At 43.0% G+C, this 24,909-nt stretch overlaps 1 protein-coding gene across 3 annotated transcripts in view; it reads right to left on the bottom strand.

Annotated features, from left to right (window-relative positions):
• LOC139209518 (nuclear receptor coactivator 3-like) overlaps positions 1–23,142 on the bottom strand; it is a 60,241-nt gene extending 37,099 nt beyond the window's left edge. For 2 of the 3 annotated variants that reach the window (XM_070839257.1, XM_070839259.1), the window contains exon 1: positions 23,065–23,142. The gene's annotated coding sequence lies outside the window, so the exon portion shown is untranslated. Of the gene's footprint in view, positions 1–16,435; positions 16,518–23,064 lie in introns of those variants that run through there. The other variant, XM_070839258.1, reaches the window with a different exon arrangement.
• Between the last annotated feature and the right edge of the window lie 1,767 nt (positions 23,143–24,909).

The raw sequence follows: 24,909 nt of genomic DNA, 5'->3' as shown, positions 1-24,909 counted from the left end.
TTTAAAGCAGAAGGAGCTAAGCAGGGGCAGAGCGACATCTTGAGAAATCTTTTTTTTTCTGTCAGTATCAATCTCCTTTCCCATTAGTGGGGGATGGGGCCTTTATCTGACTCTGTGTTTGTTTTTGTGTCTTTGTGTGTGCGTGGATGCAAATGTTTGTTAAGGGGACCTCTTATCTTGAAGATGGTGAGGATGCATGTCAGTGGGGGGCTCCTTACCTAATGGGATGCATGGTGAGTGTGTGTGTGTCTGTGCGTGTATATGTTTTTCCTAATGGGTCTCTTCAGTGATGTAATTGGCTGGCAAGATGTAAGGGGAGAGACGAAGAGGAAGGGGAGAGGAGAGGAGAGGAGAGGAGAGAAAAGAAGGTTTTGAGAGGCACGACAAACTTGACGTGTCCTCTTTACATTAGAAGGCCATATGGTGCCCACCGTGCAGCAGGAGCAGGCAGAGCACCACAGTGCAGCGTTCATCCACTCGTCCATCGAGCCAGTCTCTCAACTCCCACTACTCTCCCTCCCTCCCTCTTTCCAGCTCTGTCTTGTTAACTCAATAACATCCACAGCCTCTCTCTTAACTCACTGTTTTTTTTTTTTTTTTTTTATTGGCAGGGAAAGCAAAGCAAAAAAAAAAAAAAAAAAAATCCCCAGTCTCCTCCTGCTTCCTCTCATCTCCTCCACACCTTTCCCTGCTAGATTCTGTGCACTCATCGTAGAGCTTAACCCATCCAAAAAGGATTATTTCAATCGTATTAAGATCTGAAAATTGACGACCCTCTGTGTGTGCCATCTCCTCGATGACAGGCATTCACACATGCAGCACATGTGCAGCCTGAGAAGGGGAAGACACGAAAAAAAAACTTCTATGTCCTTACTTGATTGTAAGGATGTCCAGATCAAGGTCAGGTCCTGATGCAATTCTGGAAATCTGCTAATAAAAAGTCCAAGTGTGTGAAGAAATACTGAGATAACAGCTGTAGCTACTAAATCTGACATACCTTATTTTTCACAAGCTACTTGATCCAAATACTGAAGGTCCTGGTTGAAAAATAATTAAGTTGACAAGCTTAAATGATATCAGCAGCAGTGTAACTCTGAGAATGCATCTTTTGAAATCATTTTTTTTGCAGTTAAAACAAAAACAGATCCTTGACTGAGTCCACACACTGGTTGCAGACTGGTTGCAGGGAGGGTAACCAGACAATTGCCAAGTTCAATTTTGTCCTGCCACCAGATTACTCATGGAATTATTATTAATTTGCAAGGTTGATGCGACCTAACGCTGGAGGTGTTTGTCATTTTAACTGCTGGAAACGAAAGTCTGAGTCCACTACAAATGAGAAGCTGCTCCCTGAATGTTTGTACAGCGAGCTTTACGAATGATAATTATCGTTGTAGCTCATCATACTGCATTTTTCCAACTTGAGTGTCTGAGCTCATATAATTTCTCACATTTACACACTCTAATTGTCACTTGCAGATGGAGCGAAATGCTGCACTGTGGAGGAGAGCAGCGCTGCTACACTCGCAGGCTGATGTGGACAGCAGGGTACAGTGAGGAAACACAGTGGAGTGCAGTACCGCATTGTGATCTGCTTTATTTCAGCCGATCCATTAAATTCTGTCTGCCCAGATTGGCCCTGACACTGATTTGCTGGAGATATCTCTACTAGATTGTCTACTTGTGAACACCAACAACAGTTTAAGTAGGCAGCACTCCACCACACTGTGTAGTTCAGAAAACACTAATGGCTGAATGTAGCTGCAAGTTTGTGTGTCTACATGCATGCACGTAGCATCAAAACAGCGAGCGAGAGGGCTGCTCTTCTAGCTGGCTCATGAAATCATTTAAAATCGTCCCACTCTGCATACACACACGCGCGCACACACACACACACACACACACAAACACCCCCCCCCCCAGTCGTTTGATGTGTAATGAGAGAAACCATTAGCAGTAAAAATGGGCTCTCCCCACCCTGCCGCTCAACATATCTTAGTCAGAGCCACAGCTACATGTCTATTTATACATTCACTCCTCTTTAGACTTTCTTTTTGTCTAACAGGGAGCAGTTTGTGCAGCACACCGTCAGGAAGGCTGCATTCCTCCCGCCGCCTGCCCTTTTCTCCCTGTGTCTTCTTCCTCTACTGCCTCTCTCCCTCTGTCTCTATTCCCATCCCCCCTCGCTGGCTGTCTCCTCCCTCTCTATACCCTTCCCCCAGCTCTTTCCTGCTCTGTGCCTCCCTCTCATCAGGCTATATGCAGCAAAGCACAAATTCATCTGGGAGGAGGAGGGGGGCGGGGGGGGTACAGCAAAGGAGAGCGAGAGATAGAGGGGGCTTGAAACAGAGAGGTGGCTTGGACTGAAAGAGAGCAAAACAGGAGCGAAAGACAGACTAGCGGTGAATGAGAGGAGGAGGGAGGGGAGAGCTAGATAGAAAGAGAAAGTGAGAGATAGAGGGGAAAGGAGGAGGGAAGGGTGGGAGGATGGGAGAGCAGCGAGGAGGAGGAAGGAGGAGGAGGAAGAGGAGGAGGAGGAGGAGGGAAAAGCTCGCTCTCGCTACAGCGATGGGCGTTCCTCTGCCTGTTCCTGCGAGGTCAAAAGTTTACCGTGGTTTTAATTTCACCTTTCCACAGCCAATCAGAACGCGTCTCCAGCTGCTGGGGGAACTTTGACCCACTCGGAGAATTTGACTGTAAAGATCTGAAGCTCGCCTCTGCTGCTCCACCAACTCTCTTGCTTTTTCCACTTTCTACTTGTTTTTTGTTATCCCCATCGTTTCCAAGAAGACCCCCTCCCCCTGCCTGTTTATTTGTCCTTGATCACAGAGGACAAAAAAACCTCAGTCGTTGTTGATCTATAGGGGTAGTGAGAAGGGGAGGAAAAATAGGAAGCTTTATTATTCTTTTTGGTTTTGTGTTCTTTTTTTTTTATTTCAGTACTTTTCCTTTACTTTCTGAAACAGATGCCACCTATACAGCGTGTGGGTCTAAAACCACAAGATCAACAGGAATCACAGCACTGACACAGTCCACAGTCCACGTTAGTCCACGTTAATGCCACTTGATCAAAACAACACACACATGTATACTCACAGACCAACTGCAGAGACACACCCCGCATGCTGCCAGTGTGCTGAATGGTGGGTGTACAAGTACCCCTATGCGTGTGTGTGTGTGTTGTGTGCAGGCATGTGAGTGTGGAGAGAGTGTAAGTGTGTGTCTATGAAGGGGGAGGAGGCTGCAGTTAGATCATAGCATCAGAGAGGGGAGGGGTGGCTCTGCAAATAGAGCGAGCACAGCCGGCACGGCTGGCAACGGTAAGTAGAATGGCTTCAAGCCTCTTGTAAGGAGACTAGGGTATAATATGTTGTGTGTGTGAGTGTGTGTGTGTGTGTGTTTTCTATAGCCTCTTCGTCACTGTCTGCGTGTGTATGTATGCGTGTGTTTGATTAATTAATAGCCACGGCCACTGGAGAAGCTCCCTGTTGTTCTATTCTCCCCACATCAACTGCACAATTGCCCCCACTCTCCTCCTCCTCCATCCACCTGACTGCGATAATAAGGCACACGCAGGCGCACATGCACCCGCACACACAAGAACACACATCCTCAGGAGAGCAGCAGGCTGTGAACACCACGAGTGTGCGCAGATGAAGTGTGGACTGAGCAGACTCTGCGACGTGACAAGATGTATAGCCGCCTTCCACCTGTAGCTGACTTTCCCTTCACAGACGATGCGTTTCCCTTCCAGCTCTCCTCAGAGAAAATAAAATATGAAACAAAGGACGGATCAGGTGATGTTGTAGATTTTTCTTATTGTCAAGAAATCCCATTAAAATACCAACAATAAATGTATCATTATCAAGTATTCAAATCAAGATATATCTTTATCCTCTGTGCTATTGTCAGGGCAAGAGCAGCTTTTTATGAGTATTAGGAGATTCAAGCACTTTTCTAGCACTTTGAAACCCAAAAAGTCCATTCTCTCTTTATATCCAATCTGTTATTTCTAAATGCAACTGTCAAAAATAAGGTCTACATAATTCCTTTATATCCACAGCAGTCAAAGTACTGTATGCTGAATATACTGTAAATTTGTTTATTTTACCAGCGTTTATATTAACTATGACATTTTGGTTCGATCATTATTATTATCTGGTGTGAGACGCCAGGAGACACTCAACAAATATAACTGATCGTTTAATTTCCAATTATTAAATATTTCTGGTTCACATGAGTGATTGTGCAGATGAGGCACCAGACTATGTGGAGAAATCTGGCATTTTTCCATGACTATATTTGAATTCAAGCATATTCCTAGTCTTGAAAGCACAAATGCTTAAAATGAAATATTTTCCAAATTTTGTGTGTACCCTGCATTGTTGTCCAAAACTATTAAAAATGCATTAATGAGCCAAATTGTTGCACTGAGTGTTTCTTCATTACAATGAACATGGGCACTTTAATTAAGCCAGTCCCCCCCCCACACACAGTCCTGCTGCCGTAAATAAGCAGTAAAACACCAAATCTACAAGCCCCCAACAAATACACTATTTACTCCTGTTTGGTAACGTCTGAAGGTTATAGTGCCCAAGAGTGTCCGAAAGGATATTATTTAGCCTTTTACATTTTTTTTAACTATACACTTTTTTTATTTAATGGGATTTCTATATCTTTTTTTTCTATATGTTTTTCTATATGTTTTTATGTATACTCATAATTCACAAAGCATGTGTGAGAAGTCTTTCAAGATTCGATATTATCATTATTTAGTGCCTAATGTTGGTCATATTTCATACAATTTGCTCCACCTGTTGTGGACATCTTGTCTACGGGCTGGATAGAAAGTTCAAGAAAGTCAGCTGACTAATGTTTCTGAACAGAGAAGCAACAAATCCTCACATTTGAGAAGCTGGAACAGACCATGTTTGACATTTTCCCCCTTATAAATGACTTTATTGATTATCAAAATTGCAAACAAATGCTTATTTACTGACTCTTTCTGCAGAGCTACAATGGAAGATTCTGTGCACATAATGGTATCCCAGGTAAATAGAAGCCTTTTTCTTATAGCGTTTAGAGATTTGACCAGCTCTTATCATGGCTGTTACCTACACAAGATACTTCTGTGTCAATTAAGTACAGAGAGGGCAAATGACTGAATTTTGGCATTCTACTTTTCTTTTTATAGGTTGTTGTTAAAAAACATTTCAGTCACATATTTTGAAGAGTGTCAAGCAGAACTCAAACCTCTTCAAACTATCCAGTGCTGATGTGAACTTTGCCAAAAAGCACTTGGATGAAGATCCTGTGACAGACAACCAACCAAGAAGTAGAGAATCATTTCTGCTGTTATTTGTCTTTTCACGACCACCAGCCATTTAAACACCTTCAGTGTCTCAACTTAACAGATCACCTTGCATCCCTGTGGTGTTTCATCCATCTTTCTCTCAATGCTTCATCCTCTCTTTTTCTCATTTGGCCATTTTTTTGTCCACAGGTTACATGGAGGAGCAGCGCTTTGTTTTGCAGCTGTGTCACATTCGGTGACGGCAACTAACGCAGGTCCAATCCACAATGTGCACGTGTGAGCACAAGAAAGTCTGTTCTTCTTTGTGAGCTTCAGCTAAAGTTTGTTTCTACCCCACTTGAGTTAAACTATTGATTTGCTTAAGTTATTGGTTTTCAGTTTTAGGTGGTACTTTAGACCTTTAGAGATAACAGAGAAAACAGAGACATTTAATCGATGCAAAAGTCTTGCATTCTCATAAATATGAGAGTTGAACAATCTGTAAAACATCCCAGCATAAGCTCAAAGACTCTAACCTGACTTAGTAAAATGGTCTGCAACACCTGAGAGGCAGAGACCTCAGTGTTACCCCAGGGTTTAAGGTTACACAGTTAATGGACTGTTTGAACACTTGAAATTTAACAATGTGAACTGCATTGCCCATTCTTCTACTGCTCGAAAACCCCCAACCCCCCTGTGGCACTAAAACCAAAAACCTTTCTGTTCTCCCCCTCTCTCTCTCTCTCCCTTACACCAAACGGACGCTGAAGCAAAGCTCATGGAAAAAATCCGTATCACCGTGTTCCTAACCCTTATCCGGGACCTTGGTTTGTTTTGTTGGTAAACACAAACTCTAAAAGCACTCAGAAACAGACACTGCACAGTGTTTGTCACAGCACTGTAATCACACAGCAACAAGTTGCCAAACCCTCCCTTAAACACCCCCAGCTATATTTCTTTTCTTTTGTGCAGCTGAAGTGTGTCAGGACAAAGGTTAAATGCAGAGCAGTCACAAATTAGTCCTGACTAGAGTTGAATATATGTGTGTGTGTGTGTGTTTGGGAGTAATCTGGTGTCAAAAGGAAAAGCGTCAGAATACATCCAGCAGGCGGCAAAGCAAAGAACGAAAACAAGGAATTATCTGCATGTTGGCATGTTGTCAGTCTCCTGATTCACCAATCAAACCTTCTGAATGTGGTAAACTATTCTGCACAAGGTGTCGTTCAGTCATCTCGGACAGTCAAACTGTTCTCTGATGTATCTAAACTCAAGGTGAGGCATCCTTCCAGTTTCTATGGCTGGACAATAAACATGAGTTCCTGTTATATTCAACACTGTTTTAAATTGACAGAAAAAAAGTCATTCCTTCAATGGTTGGGTTTTCAGATGCAGTAAGACGATCCAACAAGCACTTCATCTGAAGCATAACAAATCCTGCATCCCTCTTAGGCCATTTTCAGACCAGACATTAACACGTGTCGTGGGTGATCCAATCACAAGTGGACCGCTCAAAGTATGTCTGTTTCCACCTGGTATTAGACCTCCACTAGTCTCCACTAATCGCATGTGATCAGATCTCACCTCCCTGCTCTGTATGTCAATGAACACATACATCACAAACGTGTCTGGCCCTGGTGCAATATCACAGCATCATTTCGTTTAACATTATCAGCTTATCTTTAATGTCTCAATCCATATCAGATCCATGACGCTAACTACTCTGACAGAGCACAGAGCAAAGTGTTGGTGGGCAGGCATATGGAGAATGGAGATGCAGGGCATGAAAGATGGAAAAGAGAAATCAATGACTCAAAATGAACTTGTCACTCATGCTGGTTAACAGGACATGTCGCTCTGCCAGGAACATCTCTAAATCCACAGCAGGGTGAATATTTTAGAGATTATTTTTTAGGATCTTTTTGGTCTGATAGTAAGTTAAAATCACCTCTCCCGTCGGGAGAGTAGGTGGTCCTTTATGTGGTCCAGGACATACACATGTACACATTGCTAAGAGAACGTGCGGGACAGACCACCTCAAATGTGGACCGAGTGGTCAGATTTGAATGCGTCCTCAATGTGTCTTGGGTGCATTCACACCTGGCTATACTAAAGCCCAGCTAAAAAAAAAAAAAACATTTTGCATTAGACTTTTACAGCAAAGAAGCAAATAAAATAATGACTTTGACTTTTCTTCTTCTTCATTGTGAAGCAGCTACAGGAAAAGCTGCGGAAGTGGGATCAGAAAACAGTTAAGCTTCTTTCTGTCTGGCGAACCCTGATAGAAGTCAACACATGTAGATAAAAAAGTTCCTCAATTATATTCTTCCAAATATATATGAATATTTTTATTTAAAAAAAAAACTGTTGAACCTAGTTCACTTTTTGCAGTACGATGTCACTTAGAAACACCCTGCACTGGAAAACCAAACAAATGCAAGCACACAGTCCTGGTAGATTACTTTGTAACGTGAGCAGGGTACCTGTACTGTTTACCTTTGTCACAAGGAAAGATAAAATAATTTTTTGTCAGGATGACTTCCCTGAGTTAAAATCCTATCTACTGCTGTGTTTGGCAGCTGGAGAGTCATGAATCTTTTACTTAGATCATATTTCATCTTCTCACTGGTACTCACTGGTGCTATTTTGGGTCTGAACACCCACAAAGCACCGGAGCACACCTGGCCAGTCGCTGTGGCACAGACTTCCAGACGGCACACACCAGTCAAATCATTTCCCAACACTATACAGCACTGAACACCACTGACCAGAACTAAAGGTCGAACTAGAGGTGTCCTCCAGGTAAATTATTAATGACTTGTTTTCTTTTCCTCCCTGCACCTCTGCTCTCTCTCCGTTCGTCTCCTCTCCCCTTTCTCTCGCTCCGATTGTTGTTTTCTCACTCTGCCTCCCTCTCATCATCCCCACCTTCTCCTTCTCCCTTTCCTCCAGCCTTTCTGTGTTCTCCCTCCTCCCTCCTTTTCTCTGTGTAAGACTAGTGTGGAGATGGTGTTATTTTTAGCCCTGGTGAGATAGGGAGAGAGATCGTGCTGGGCTAACGCGTACCCTCCACAAGGCCCTTACTGGAGGCCTGTCACCGACGTGTGAGAGAAAAACGGTTTTCAGTTAACACATACAGCGTGCATGTGTTTCCACTGAGCACTGTGCTTACTGTAGTATCACATAAACAATACTGAGATGCTTTCATTCGAGTAGACAGAAAAGTCCCCGTGATAACAGACATCCACCCTATTCAATAGGTGCAATCCCGTGATGCAAACATAAACAAAGGATGGCGCCACCAGGACCCAAACCTTCATTTACATCGGCATCAGCAACACAAAAACAAAATGGCATTTCGCAAAACCACGGCAAGTAAACCATTTATATAGCCGTCATCCTCTTGCTAATGTGTTTTCACTGGTCGCCTTTGGCCTCCTGGATGGCATTCAGCAAAGTTTGGTGTGGCAACTACACCACTAGCAATGGTAGCCTGTTTTAACGGAGCACAGCATGGATGAACCAGGTCCATGGCTCTTCGGACAGGTTTCTCATTTGTTCTCATTTGCTCTGAACAAAACTGCTGTCTCTTAGCCTTTGTGCTATTGTGTTAGCTTAGCCGAGTCCGATTCTGGGCAGCAGTTCGGATTCATTTTTCAGCTCGTCTTTACCGTGCTACAGGTTCGCTCACCGTAGGATTTACAGACCCACATGCACATGGAGGACATCCCAACAACCAAAACAAAGGACAGAGAAGCTCAAATTACAACACACACTGAGGGAGTTTGACTTAATTCTCTGCTCAGGTCGCCATTACTCCACTATATCTGGTGTTAAATGCTATATTAATGTTCTGAATGTCATATGAGAACCAAATGAAAAGGATATAATATCAAATTTCAATCAATTCAAATGAGCATATTTACGAATAAAACCTAACTACAACAAACAACTAAAACAAAAAATATGTTTCTATTGTTATTTTACAATGAAAGACATATTATACAGGAAAATCCATGTACAAGCAGTTTGAACGTATTGTTACCAGCATAAACTATGAAAGGTTAAGAATGTAAAAAGCCCAGATGACAGTGAAGCAGCTGCCTTGCTCAGGCACAATTTGGGTGAACTGCAGTGGCGTGGAATGTCACTCAAGTCACAATGACACAGCATTTTGAGACCATCTCACCTCTTTAATATGTTGTACATCTTATCTCAACGCGATATTGGGACAGAACAGAGAGGGATCATCAGTTCAAATGGCTGCATCTAAACACATATTTGTCCGGGAAGATTTTCACAGTGGACTAAGTCACGCTGCAAATAGTTGGAGAGGGAAAGGCAGTATTTCCTCCACAACACTACACCTCTATCTACCAGCGATGTTAACAGACCGTCAGTCAGTCTGTGCGTCTCTCATTAGTCGGGCTTGATCAGCTCAATAAACATCACCAGCAGCCTTCTAGATCTGCTGGCAAGCCGAGGCTCTTCACCTGATGGTTACCTGAGTGGCCAGCCGAGTCCAAAAGGAGATGATATTTCATCCTGGGCATCATGTCTAACTCATGCCTAACGGAGACACAAGAACATGCACGTATGCACAGTGAGAAGCAGCAGAAGAAGAGAAGAACCTTTACAGAAGCGAAGCCTTCTTTTTGGGTAAACTCTGGTTTGCTGGACAGCACCTAAAAATACACAAACAACAGCTATAAAAAGCTCCCAAAAGAGGAACACAAGAAGAACCGGAATCTTTGTCTCACATTGCATCAAATCAATAATTAAATTCTGGCCCCTTTTTCTCTAAAGAGAGCACACAGATGTCACTGCCTGTTTACTACGACTCGGATCTCCCAGGACTAACAGATTCACCGTGAGGGGGAGAAGCAGTAAAAGAAAATGAGAGAGGAAAAGCTGATTCAACCAAAGATGCTCCCTCCCCTCTGCCTGAGCTGAGGCCGACGCTCGGAGAGCTTCTTTCCACATCCTAGCTTGGCAGAAACAAATGGGTGAAGGTAGTACCTCTGCTTAGTCCCCGTCCACAGCAGAATGTGAAATTCAGCAGTTTGACTGAAGCCTGAGCCTGCGTCTTCCCTGCATGACATGTGCACGCTTTCAAATTCTCCTGAGTCATATGTTTTCATTGAGGAATCCAAACTTCTCTTACACAACAGTTACATGGGGTTAAAGGCACTGATATCACCTACTGAGCCAAAATGGGATCAATCACTGTGGGTGTTAGAGGGTTACATGCCTGTAATGGCAGCAAAGATAAATGCATATGAGCCTTATCAAATCAATAGAAGTAACCAGAACTGATCGGCAATCATAGAGCTGAGAGAGAATCTACACGTTGAGCTGTGTACCATTGCTGAATGGGTGAGAATGAATGAATTAGTCATGTGAAGTAATGCCACAACTGAATGTACTGCACTTGCTAATAGGAATAGCAGTTCTTACTAAAGCCAGAGCACTCTGCCCGTCAAACAAACTATTGGGTGTGAAATTACATGACTCACTGTCTCGGTCTGACCAGATTGATCACTTTGTTTCCATGATGGAAATGGGCAATATAATTTCAAGGAAATGTCCTGCTCATGTTCCACTTTCTGTCCAACTAAAGCAACTAAAAAAAAGCTTAGAATTGCAAGATTAGTCCACTCAGGTCCACTCTGCCATCAGTAAAGGTGGCAGCACTAGAAAACTCAACACTTAAATCAGTCGCTGGATGCACCAAGAAAAGATTAAAAGCAGATTTTTCTGGAAAAAGTAACTAAAAAATAATGCTGTAGATGTTACTTATTGTTATTGCTGTTTTGGGACCTTTTAACATTTTTCTTTCTTTTTGTTGCCATTCTTTCATATTTTTTATTGTCTTCCTTTTTCAAAGTCATTTCACTTATTTTATGATCTCTACACTTGGCTTGTTTCGTTGTAGTTTCTTATCCGATACTGTGTTGATTTTAAATTGTTACTGTTACTGCATGGACCCCAGGAAGATGAGTGACCACTTTGTGGTTCCAAATAAAGACTGAAGAATAAAGCAATCAGTAATGCTTATGCAAGGTGCTGGCGTGTACAGTGTGTTGCAGCTGAGCTTCACTGGACGTACAGATAATCAAGCCTCTGTGACATCACAGCACCAACAGTGTGACCTCGGAGGGGTGGCGAAGGGGCAGCCAATCAGACAAGGCCTGGTTGGCTGGCCTGCTGCACCACACCAAGGTGATAAGGTGGGGGTAGCGAACCTTGGAGTGCTCTCCCGCTATTCTGAGATGAGTGATGCTGCTGCTGGTGACACTGGAGAGAGGAGCTGGTGGATGGAGATGGCGATGTGTATGTGTGTGTGTGTGTGTGTGTGTGTGTGTGTTTGGTGTGGGGGTAGAGTGATATAGGAGGTGTGGTGGCTGAAGGGAAGGCAAGATGGGAGTGAATTAAGTTGAGGAGGTGGTCACGTAACAGCCGGGTTCAGCCAGAGTTGAAGCCACTTGCTCGCTGTGTTGCAGCTGGTAACATTTACCTAAACTCCTACCCCATAAATGTTTGTGTGTGTGTGTGTGTGTGTGTGTGTGTGTGTGTGTGTGTGTGCGTGCGCACGGGCACGTAAAGCAGCTCTGAAACACATAAACTAGGCCTGGATTTTTTACAATGGAAAATAAGTCAAAAAACAGAACTCCCCTTCTTAGACACACACCCCACCGAGGACCCCTTCAATAAGCATCTATTACGTTACAGCATGAAGAAACGTGAAACCATCACGTAACTGACCACAAAAAGTGATGAGATTCGTCACTGTTCTCTCAGAAAAAAAAGAGACTTTATGTGTTGTTTTATCAAAATCCTGCTGAACTCTGTATGCACCCTGTGGAAAACAAAAACACAAAAATACAGAAGCAGAAGAAGAACATTAGACACCAGCACACGCCGTGTCTTTCCATGACTTTATAGCACAGTCAGTAACAGGCAGGATTGCTAACAAGAGTCTTGTGCTATCTCACACAGATATTTAGGATGATAAACGGACCGTTTCAGTCAGCTGAGACCAGCTAATCAAACTTTAAATTAATGTCAGTTTGATGCAGATCATATTGAGAATGTGTCCAATTATATGATTCATGATTATCAAACTAACGTAAGCATAGTGTTGGACTGCTTTTGAGTTGAGCTTTTCCTCACACATCCCGGTGACCATTACAAAGTGATTGATCAATCATTGCCATTTAAGCTGGATCAGATCAAAACTTGTCCTGTATTGCAGTCAGTGTAGTTACAAAATGACGCCGTATGTGGCCTTTGCTGTGTGACATAGCGCTTCTCCTCTTTTCTTGTGACTGTTAATGTTATGAAAACTTCTTTTTTTCTCACAACAGTGTTACCCCGACATTTTCATGCTTCTAATGTGTTCAAACAAGCTACTTTCATGTTTAATCTGTTTTAAATGTGTTTCTTGTGTGTATTTACTGCTTTGTTGTGCTGTAGCCTACAGACAGCAGCGAAAATTAAAGTGAAATTGTTTTTCCACATCCAAGACAAACCTCTTGTCAAACATGGTGTTTGACCGGTTAATGTCTGGCCCGGTGCCACCGATATTAAAATAATATTCATGTGGTGGTGGAATATACGATTGAAAGTCTGCTCAGGGGCTTTTATGGAAAATGGAACTGGCGCATATCTTTAACGGTGCACTGAGCCAAGCCAAGCCAAGCCGAGCCGAGCCGAGCCGCTTCTGGTGGGTTTTAAAGCATTGACTGTAGGGGGCGTGATCAACTCCAAGAGCCATGGCGCAGCCTGAACGTGACGCAGACGCCCTCGGTGTGTTTTAGCCTTTAGTGTTGCTTTCAGCCATGTCTGCTGTACCTATTCATGTTGCAAGTGTATCAACATGTCCCAGTGCTGTTAAAATTATATTTTATATAAATGATAGGAAATGTTTATCACATTAGAATTTCAGTCAGTATTGCCACAAATTATATGATATGGCACACTAAGCTTGCATATTGTTGTGGGATGGCAATATCTGTTGGTCAAACACTTTGGCTTGAATATCTCAACAACCACAGGTGGATTGCCATTTTGAACAGACAATCATGTTCCCCAGAAGATAACCTCTACTGCTTTTGTGCCCCCTGACTTTTCATCAGGGCAAAATGTTTCATTTGTGCAGCACTTTGGTTTGTACCCAAATACCAGCAAGACTAATGACATTTCCATCCATCCCAGCTAATGTTAGCATGCTAATGTGCTAAACTAAGATAGTGAACATGGTGGACATAAATCAGCTAGCTTACTTTGTCATTGTGAGCATGCTGCCCCGCTAGTATTGACATTTAGCTCTAGCTTCAGAGAACTGCTACCCTGACTGGACTCTGTCAAGTTTCCTCTATTTACCCTGGGCTCTGATTCACTGTGTATTTATTACTCAATGACATGCCTCACGACTGATGCTGTCTGATGCAGATTTTATTAGACCCAATTTCGCACAGTGTGACATGCAATGAACCTGCAAGACTGCTGCCATCACACAGTGCATTGGGACCTTTAAAGGTACACTGTGTGCTGCACTGAGTCCAGTCAGCGCCTGCAAACATGCAGCAGAGCACACAACGGATGTTGCAATCCTCTGAGGAGAGGAGGAGAGGAGGAGAGGAGAGGAGAGGAGACGAGAGGAGGTGGAAGAAGCCCCAGGTAGCCTCACAGCAATGCACCATTAGAGAAAGGAAAACACAAAGCCAAGCTCTGCTGCTCGCTTCTTCTCCAGCCACTGTATTCCTCACTGTTCCACTGACCAGCTAAATATTTTATCAACTGGCAAAAGAACCTACAAGCCCCAAGGCCAGAGGTTCTTTTTTGTTTGTTTCTTTACTGAGGAGAGAGAGTAAGTGTGTGTGTGTGTGTGTGTGTGTATCATAGCGGGGGGGGTGGTTGGGGGGGTTGAGTTTGTTCACCGACCACAACGTCACTGAAGTGCTTTTGATTGGTCACTTTGAAGTAGTTTTTCTGTTTTTCTCTCCCTCTCTCTCCCTCCGTGTGCATCCTATGTGCTCAGTTCAGTGCTGGATGAACGACCTTGAGCAGGCGCGCAGGGCTGTGTTGCCATGGCAACGAAGCCTCGCGCAACCAGTAACAGCTGGATGCAACAGCACTCCCTGAATTTTAGCGGGAGTCGCCACGTTAATAAAACGACTCTCCACGTCTCCTCCCCCCTCCTCTCCTCCTCACTCATCTCTCTCTCTCACACACAGACACACACACACACACTCAAATACATGGACCTATGCTAACACAAAAGGAAGCCATTGTAGTACAAAGACAATTTATTTTGATATTAACACGTGCGCTTGAGTGTTTCGACTCAGATGTAAAGAACATAAAGTCCTGTGCACCAGCTAATTGTGCACTGCGAGAAAGAAACACATCGGAGAAGACAAAGACAGAGGAGAACAAGACTAGAGGAGGAGAAAAAGATGGAAAACAAGAGTGAACCGCAAGTAACAAAACAAAACAGAGCTGACAGAAACACACCAAAATGGGCACTTGACATTCATCTCACAGAAGAAATAGCTCTCAGAAAAATAAAGCAGCAGAGGACATGAGCTGCACTGAGGCATTCTGGGGAGAGAAAGGAAACTGAAACCGAGGATGCACAGTTGACAGTTGTTCTGGCAGTCAGCTCATCCTTCTCTCTCAGCTTTCTCATCAATTCATCCCACCAACTCTGTTTGGTATTTCATTATTCCATTATCACAGACAACTGGATAAACTACTTTTCAGCTCCTTAACTTTGCCAAAACCCTTTTTAAGAGCCCAAAAGATCATCCTGATTTCCAGACGTGTTGAATAGCAGAAATGACTAACACAACTCTATGATCAATTTCAGACCAATGCAAGGACGTGACCTGTGGTTGCTGCGAGTCTGAATGGATCATCACGTGTAAAGTGACCTGGTTTCACAACTGGCTCCATATCAGTGATTAACACAGGCGCGACAAGGAAAGAACAATATAACCATTTAAGATCAGATCTCCCATGATAACAATAAAATGTCACAATTAGAAATTATTTATTTGTCACTTGCTTTGGAATTGGATCCATCGTACTAGTCTGTAAGGAAATGGTGAAAAATGCCATTCACTAGTCCAAGTTGGTATTTTTTTTAATTGCTGTCAGTCCAAACTATTCAATAACATAATTTTACACATATCACTACCTTTATTTCCTTTCTGAAGTTGGCTTTCTTCTGACATGTATGTCTTCTGTTATTACAAGGCTGTTTGCTGATGGGTTGGTTAAACTTCTGCTTCTTTACTTAATTGGTTTCAAAGGACTGCAGCTGAAAATTAGCCAGCTGGCACATTATCATTTAGACGTGTTGATCAATGTGCGTTTTCCTTATCAATAAATAAATGACATGAAATAGCATTGGTTGTTGTAGCTGTCGTCATTTCCTAGACATTTATTGAAATTTTTTTTGGGCCAATTTCAGGCCAGCACAGTGGAGATTGGCAGCATTTTCTGCAGTAAACTCTTTGAAATCATGTAAATATGCAAACATGATTGCAGAAAGTGAGCTGTGTCAGATATTTTAAATAATTCAGTTCAATTTTACACACATCTCCTTCCATTTAGACTCTCAAATGTAAAGAATGAACCACTTCTGGTGAACTGAAATTTGAGATTTATTCAAGCTCTGAAATACATGTGAAGCATAGTGGATTTGAGTGTGCAGACCCAGGACACCACGCGTGAACGAATGACAATTGTGACCCATAGAACGATGTAAAAGGTCAAAAGGCGCGTTTGTCTTCCTGTATCGTAGACATGATTTCTGTGAGACAGAAATATCAGTCACAAATCTTACTTTCACTTGTGACCTTTTTTTTGTGTTTGAGAACTACTGTCACACTGCTGAAGGCAACCCAAACTGTACATTGTAATGTTTCATTTCAAACTCCTGACAATTTCTTCACACTGCATAAACCAATAAAAAGGTGCACATTGGTGAAGAGGTTGCTTATTTACGCTTTCAGTCAATGTTCTCCATTCTTAATCACTGTTTGGCTAGCCACTTAAGTGTCATCTCTCTGCTAGTGCATCAGTGGCAGATGAAAAATGAGTCAACCCCCCTAGGATTTTTAAAATGTTACTTACTTTGCAATTATCCTTTAGGACTCTCTGGCTGTTGGGAAGAGTTGGTTTTGAGTTTATTTTGTTTCATAGAGGAACTCTAACCCTAACCCTGAAGGGAAAGACGTTATTAGATAATAAGAGCAGATGGAAAAAATAAACAAAAATCCATGTTGTTTATCCAGATACATGTAAAAATGTCACATATAAAGAAACTTAAAGCTGCTCTAGTGAATATCTTTACATAAACAGTAATGTGAAAGCGTTTGCTCAAAGGGACAAAGACAGAATTCCACTTATCCCAATGAAGCATTTTAGCAATTTTCAACTCGTTTTTGTTTTACGGCTCTCTGCATTGCTGTTTTGATTGACTCTCAACGCTCTCATCAGCATGTTTTCCTACCGCAGCAGGCAGCTGTTTTTAGTAAAATGCTCTGATAAACAGACTTGGGCCACCTGTGTGGACACAGATATGGCGCTTTTCCATTACACAGTTTTAGCTCTACTTGCCTCGACTCGATTTGGGTCGTTTTTCCATTAAAGTTGCGTACCACCTCGAAGTGGGTGGGGTCGTCATAGCAAGGCGGCCTGAAACTCCAGTGGCGTAATTTGTATGTGGCACAAACACAACACAACTAAGGACATAGAGTGTTTGTAATAAAAACACACGGTCCCTGTTGCCAGGGTTTTAAAAACATCGGGTCGCTCTCATGACTCATCCAGTGACGTCACTCCCTGGCCAATCAGTGGCCTGCAGTATGTTGACGTCACATTTTCGGCTCGACTCAGCTCGCTTGGAACCCCAGCAGAGTAGGTACTAAAAAAGTACCTGGTACCAGGTACTATGCCTAGTGGAAAACCCTACAGGCCGAGTCGAGTCAAGTCGAGTCGAGTCGAGCCGAGTGGGTGCTAGTGGAAAAGCGCCAATAGAGACTAGCTGGTGAACACAGTGGAGCATTTAACAGCGAGATATTTCCCTCAGGGGTTGGTGGAGACCAAAGTGAAGCTAAAAGGAACGTGAATGTTGGACTTATATCCGTCACGTAGCTTTAAACACGACTAAAAATAAATTATGTTGTTGCTCCGTAACTGCTATGTTTGTAAATAGCAATTATCAGTTATCATAAGTTTAAGATGCAGTGTTAGCAGTCGTAATCATCAGGAAACACTCAGCACAGGAAAAATATTGTGCGATTAATTTTTGGTTTGTTTTGTAAAAGAAAAGTTTGTTCACCTCAGGCACTTTTACTGGTTCCATTGCACCGTTTCTCTTAAGTGTCATGGAGTCTTTTGATATTGCAGGTGGTGTCGACAGTGAGATATTATGTGTGGCAACAACATTTCTTCCTGTATCATCTTGAGTCATGAAAGCACGTCAGCTTCCTGCACAACCACAAGAGCATTGGCTCCAACTCACACCGCATAAAAATATCAGTCACACACACCACGACTGACAAAAAGATGAACAGCAAATAAAAAGGAATGAGCAAAGGAAGACATGTTTGTGATATTAGATGTTTAAATTGCTCCTTCTTTCAATTTATCTGACTGTAAAACACTTGTGAGTCTACTTATCGGAGGGAGATGGGAGAGACAGCCAGAGGAGAAAGCTACCTATAACAAAAGAATCAACAAGTAATTAAACTCATTTATAACACTTGAGAGTACAGTTACATCACTATTGTTGAATAAATAAAACTAAAAGACACGGTGTGAAGGCCTTTCATTGATAGCTAAGTGGAGAGTGGCCTTATGAGCCTCGATAGCTGCCAAGAAGTGTGCGTTTTTGTTTTTTTATTGATGAAGTGGAATGTGGGTAGTATTTCTGGTTTCAAACTGTTAGCTGTACGATAAAATAGAGCTCATTTGGGTGTCAAAGCTAAAGCCAACACACAAATCCCCTGACTATCTCCAATTCATTATCAGAAGAGCAGCAGCAAAACTTGTCTCTTGATAACTTTACAAGCGGGAATGCTGGCTCTGTGGTTTCTGGCTTGAGAGGAGAGCCATGAATGTTGGCAAACATTGGCCTGACATATGCAAAATCAGTGAAGTGACACACAACAATGCTGTCTTTCTGTTTCTCCTTTAAGCTCAAAGAGGACAGACAGGCCGCAGGTACTGAACCTAATTACTTGTTTGGTACTGGTCAAAGTGTGTCTGTAATACTGTTTTTCTGTTTCGCCCAGAAATGGATTAAACTGTGAATTTATCTGCTCTAACGTATGCTGGAATTGTTAGCGTGTCTGGCTGATTAGATTATTACCTTGACTAATAACCGAGTGTTACTTCCAAGGCCAAGGGTCACATCATTAACTAACTACATTAGTTTGTGGCGTTGCAGACTACGCTTGGCAAATCCCCATTCCAGACTACCACATCCACTGTATAGTATTTCCCCACTGTGTGCAAGCCCTAGATACTATCAGAGTTTAGGCTAACATTAGCAGCTCTGTTCCGCTCTTCATTGGATTTGGGGAAGTTAATGCTCCAGCAAACCCGGCCAACCTTACCTGAGTTAGTGTTTCGTTTGCCAAACACATCGATTAATCCTTCTCATCCTGGAAGCATTTAGTGCTGTAATGTTAAAACATAGGCTAGTGTTTGAAAATACAAACAAGGAAGCTAAGCGGCTAAACCAGGTTATGTAAGAACGAAATAAAAGTCTCCTCTTACTTTTTTCCTTTTCATAATTTTAAAATAACTAGTTCCTTTACTGCAACACAAAAACAATCCTGCTTCTTTATTTCCACGACTTCTACGTGGGTCCTAAACCGGTGAGGCTGCTAACTCAAGTTAAGTCAAATTTTACTTTCTATAGCTCACAATCACAATTTCCCTTTATAATCTGTACACTGTCTGTCTAGCAGCCTACACCCTCTGTCCATAGACCTTTGATTCATACATAGAAAAATTCCTCCAAAAAACACTTTTAACTGGGAAAAACCTCAGAGGAGCAACAGAGGAGGGTTTCCCTCTCCCAGGACAGACACTTAATGTAGATGTCACATGTACAAAACAGAGCGACAAACTCTCAGTATATACAAACAAAAATGTCTGACATATGCAGACTATAAAACACATGTAAAGAATGTGGAGCCAGGAGGACACTGGGTAACCTCAGGCCTTATTTCATGTATGTAGCTATCAAGTGCATAATTATAAAACCATTTAGGAGAAGAATCAGGGACACGTTTAAAAAAAGTACTGTTTATATATTCAGTTGATGTTACTTTTGAGTAGTAAATCGTTCGTTCATTATGGCGGTAAACTGCTTCTCTGGAATGTAAAGATTGACAGGCACAGCGACGTTAACTAAGGGCGACGGGGCTTAGTGAACAGTCAACTATAGTCTTCTTTAATTCAGTCTTTTCTTTAACCTTAGAACACTAACGTCGGGTGATTTTCACCCACGCGATTGTGGTTCCCAGCTCCATTATTTGTTATCATTCACACAGTTGTCAGTGATGCAGGGAGACTGTGCCTTCACCGGACAGGGCTCACATGTTCCCAGGAACGGGTCAAGAGGAACAACAGTTCTGACAACTGTGTGAATGATAAAAAATAATGGAGCTGGGAACCACAATTGCATGGGTGAAAATCACCCAACATTAGTGTTCTAGGGTTAATTAGACAGGTCCTGGTTTAAATTTGCCAATTTTATGCCAATGTTTAATATAAGAAGCGTTCTTAAATGTTTGCACAACATTTAATATTTGAGAAGATCCTTTTGTTGAATTTAAAAAGAGGGGAATCCGTGTTGAAACTCAAACACCATATTGCGATTAGTACCAAAAGATAAAGCGCCCTTGTCACTTGGAACAAACCTTGCAAAACCGCATGAAATCAGGTGCTGAGGTATCCACAACTGGACTGGAGATGCCCGAGTAAAGAACAAGAAGACAAGAATGAGTGACAAAAAAAAACACCTTTCCTCCACACAGTGAAATCAATGAGAGCTGGGGAAGATTAATTCCTGTTTAACACATCCAGACACATGGGAGAGGGGCCCCAACAACAACAGGACAACAGTTCAGCTCAGTACACTGCAGTTGGGGGAGGTAGGGGACGGCGAGACACATACCACAGAGAGCGAGAGAGAGCAGTAAAGAATGTGGTCTGTCCTACTCAGAGAACTTCCTGATTCTGCTAAAGAGGAAAAAAAAAACTCCACAAATGACGGAGCAGAGTTGGGGGGGGGGGGGACAAGATCAACAACAGACCAGGAAGGATGCAAAAAACAAAAATTCCAGGTTGAATTCCAGGGGGAGGCTCTACCTGAGCCCCTCCCCTGACTGCATACACCCCCTCGCTCCTCCTCTGGACACACACACACGCACACACACAGCTTCCTATGCTCCCAGGCTGGTGTGCGAGGTCCTGCCTCCCTCCCGCTAAGCCTCATGAGCCCTGCCCCAGCGCCTGACCCAGTCACCAGCATCCCCTGCTAACCTCTGTCCTCTTTTTTCCCATTCAGCAAACATCATGCATCACTGTCACCCTCCTCCTCCTCCTTGTCCACGCATCCGCTTAGCGAAGACCCCTCATGGATGCCTATGGGTGCGAGCAGCTTGCCCACACCCCTCCCGGTCTGTGCTCCCTTCAATTCCTTGAGAGCAGGTTGTAGGCGTGTGTCTGACTGCACGTGTGCGGAGACTTGGGCCCTGGGGTTGACTGTAAATCTGTCAGGAGAGGGTTGCCGTGGAGCGAGACACCCCTCCACTAGGCCAGCAGACAGATAGTTCAGCCAGAGAGCTGAAACGATTAGTCGATTGAATGATTAGTCCATCAACAGAATAATGATTTAACTACTCAAGAACCTAATATCACTGCAACAACATTGTGTAATGGGACTTAATACAAAAATAGTGAACATACCAGGCAAGAAAAAAGACCTCACAGGACATTTCTGCCATGCACGTGACTCTGTAAATTCAGTTCAGAAACACTTTGGCTAATCCTGACTGTTTTAGTGTGAACCTTTCAGAGAGTAAATTGCTGTTAAAGGGGCATTAAGCAGAAAAAACATTTTTTGGGGTGTGTGTCATTTTCTGGCTTGTGCTTTAAAATAGGTAATTTATGCTGGGGCTCAAGAACTGGTTGCAGCTTCTCCCGTGTGAGCATTTTCTGCTTTTTTCCGATTTATATGTACGTAAAATAAATATCTTTGAGTTTTGGACTGTTTGATTGGACAAAAGAAGGCAATGGAGGAAGTCAGAAAGGATTCCGGGAAACTGACTTTTACTACTTTTTCACATTTTAATAATGACAGATTATTCAATAATGACAATAATCGTTATGTACACCCTCATCATTCATCCACAAAGCAAAGCAGCAAACAGATCTAAATTTAAACCTTCATCTCAGTGTAATTAACCCATCCTGACGGCCCTCACCTGTCCACACTGACACACAAACCATCTGCATCACCTCCATTCAACTACTGTTTACACACACTGGACAGCAGACTGCTATTATCCACAGCGAGCAGGTACTATAGCAGGGCTCTGGGGTCGTGCTCAAGGACATGGTGCTTTTCATGTAGCCTACACACACACACACACACACACGCACACGCACGCACACATGCACGCATGCACACATGCACACACACTGCTGGCTGGCTGTCTGGGTCTTTCAGGGATCAAACCTTGGATCATCAGGGTTACAGGACAGCCTATATGCACATGGCCGCGTTGCTGCCCCCTGCAGATATACAGTGAGACACATTATTAAGGATGAAGCAGATGACAGGAAGGGTTATGAAGGAGACCTCAGAGGGAAAAACACAAGCACAGCGACCACTCACTGGCTCACCTCATCCATCTACAGTCAATGCATGCCCCAGTCAGAGCACTGATCTGCACAGTGGAGAGAGACACCAGAGTCAGTGCACTTTTTATCGCTCAGCAGTCGGGACCTGGACAGGATGACTGACTGACTGACTGTCATTCAGCATCGCATGCCGCTTCCCGCATCGCATGTTTTGTAGTAATAACCCAACAAGTAAAACGCACCAGTATCCTCTTTCAAACATCACGCATATGATGCACAGTTGAGAGTGTTTGCATGTACTTGATCAACAAACGCCTCGGTCCGGATCCCCTCATGTTGCGACAGCGTCAGGCTGCTCAGCTGTTTGCACAGTTTTCCTGTCGACTGTCGGGGACAGTCGGCAAGCAAGCGAGAGAAAACAGTGAACTATCACCCTGTTTTTTGTGCGCGATTAAGCCCGAGCATGCGAGTGTCAGGTGTGCGTGCCGTCCTCCAAAACTTCCCGACGTGCTGCATGAATTGGAAACACTTCTGTGATCCACCAGCTTGTGCGTAAAACTGGCCAGCTCGCGCGATCAAGAGAAGTTTCTGAAAAATGTCTGCAAAACATTCATTCGTTTCGCGACACAGGCTGACACACAAAAACATGGCACAAGGCACGCACCTCATCATCGCCACGGTCAGGTTCGGCAAATCTTTGCTGTCATGTACTAAATGACCATGCACTGTGCCCTCCGCACCGCACCGATGCCAATATTGTGTGAGCACTGCCGCTGGGAACCCAAGTCCGTACATTTCCGTCCTCTAACGAAATGCAAACCAAATGCAAAGTCGCGTTAAATTAGATTAATGTTAGCGCACACGGAACAGGGGCTTACCTTGTGGACGTAAATCTGTACCGGATCGATAATTTCTTCTTTACACCATTAACTCTCCGCCATCTTCGGCACTGTTTGTTTAAATGGGGAAACACTCCCGAAGCCCAAGAAGCCAGTTCTGTAAGTTGAGGCGTCGCGGGGGCTTCTGGGTACACGAGTTCGAGCGAGCGGAGCGCCGCGCTTCCGGCCGCCTCGTCAAACCCGGATGCGGACTACAGGCAGACGCCACCGCCGCAGGGGGTGGTGGGGAAGGGGGGCGGAGGAGGTGGCGGAGGAGGTGTGGGGAACAGGCACTGTCTGTCTAGCAGCCTGCAGACGGATGTTCAGCGACGGTACCAGCGCGGAGGGAGAGATGCCACGGTGGGTATTTTCAGTTCAACTCCAGCAAAAGCAAACTGGTCCAGGAGCTCAAACAGCACAATGTCCAGACTTTCTGCCTAAAGAACGCGTTTCCTGACACAGAAGTAGACTAAAGCCTAAAGTTGAGAGCGAACCAGGACGCGATTCTTCAATTTGAGATAAATCAAAGTATCGTTTATTTGTCAGTGGCGTCCACTTTATTCGTCATTAGTTCTGACATTTTAATGGACCATGTGAGGATTTGCATGTTTAAGCCAGTTCTCTACAAATCTACACTTTATGTTACAGCTGTTTTGTAAAACACGCTTTTCTGCTGTAGACATTTTGATCTACACATCTAGGTTCATTCACGACTTTAAACCTGCTTGAATTGTGTAAACCATCATAATGACCATAAAGTCTGCATTTATTTCTGTATCACAGTACAAATCAATCTGAGCTATGAAGACACCACCATGCAAAAACAAAGTCATGTAATGCGACCAAATTTAATGCAGCCTTAAGATGATTTGAGCAAATGATGTTGGTGCCTGGAGGACGGGGTTTCTACTTGTTAAGTGTCTTATTTATTTGCCTGACGTCTCTATTGTCCTATTTATTCATTATGATATATCTATATAAACTCATTTTTGGCGTAATCTATAGCACTAGTTTACAACTTTTGGGATGTGACTCTTTAGAATTAAGTAAAGTAACCTTGTGACCCCTCATCAAACGTTCTTTTATTTTTCTGAGGTTTATTACCTGGGAACCAATTATATAGAAGTTCATCAACATTTATTACAGGACTTTCATCATGTTATCCGTATTCACAGTTTTTCTTGAGATAATCCTTCCAAATTTTATGCATTTATTCTTATCAGATGGCACATGCGTGTATTATAGCCCTATTTTTTGAATGTTTTTGTGGTATTTCGACACGCTCAATTGCGAACTCCATCACATACACAAGCTTAACACCAAGGGTTGTAGCTGCTGCTGTACCGGGCCAGTCACACATCACATTAAACCGATTGGCTACGACCATACAAATGGTCGTTTCTTAGATGTGGGTACAAAAAGGATCACATGGCAGGTATCATTTGATTGGAGAAGTTTTTATACTATTTAGTATTGGGTTATTTCGGTCGATACCTTAAAGGTATCACAGACATGTCAAGTGTGAGAAATGTTGTCATATTTCGTTCTTTGTGTAACAAACAATCAGCTAATTTACTTTGTGACAAACGTCCCCAGGCTCAAATGTAAAAAATAATATTAACTACTTAATATCGTATCAATTCATATGGCACACTTAGATAAGATAAAAAACTTTTATTTCTTTGCATCCTAAAATCAAAGTGTTTGGGACATTTGTGCTGTATTGCGTGTCTCAGTATCTGTTACAGATACAAGAAAAGGGCTGTTCATGTATCAAAACTCTGGTTTTTCTTCCGCATGAAACAGACCAATTCTAAAATGTCACTTCACATCCTGCAGGCTTTT

Source organism: Pempheris klunzingeri, chromosome 11 (genome assembly GCF_042242105.1).
Source record: "Pempheris klunzingeri isolate RE-2024b chromosome 11, fPemKlu1.hap1, whole genome shotgun sequence".
Classification (NCBI taxonomy): domain Eukaryota; kingdom Metazoa; phylum Chordata; class Actinopteri; order Acropomatiformes; family Pempheridae; genus Pempheris; species Pempheris klunzingeri.
This window is presented reverse-complemented; position numbering and strand designations above follow the sequence as displayed.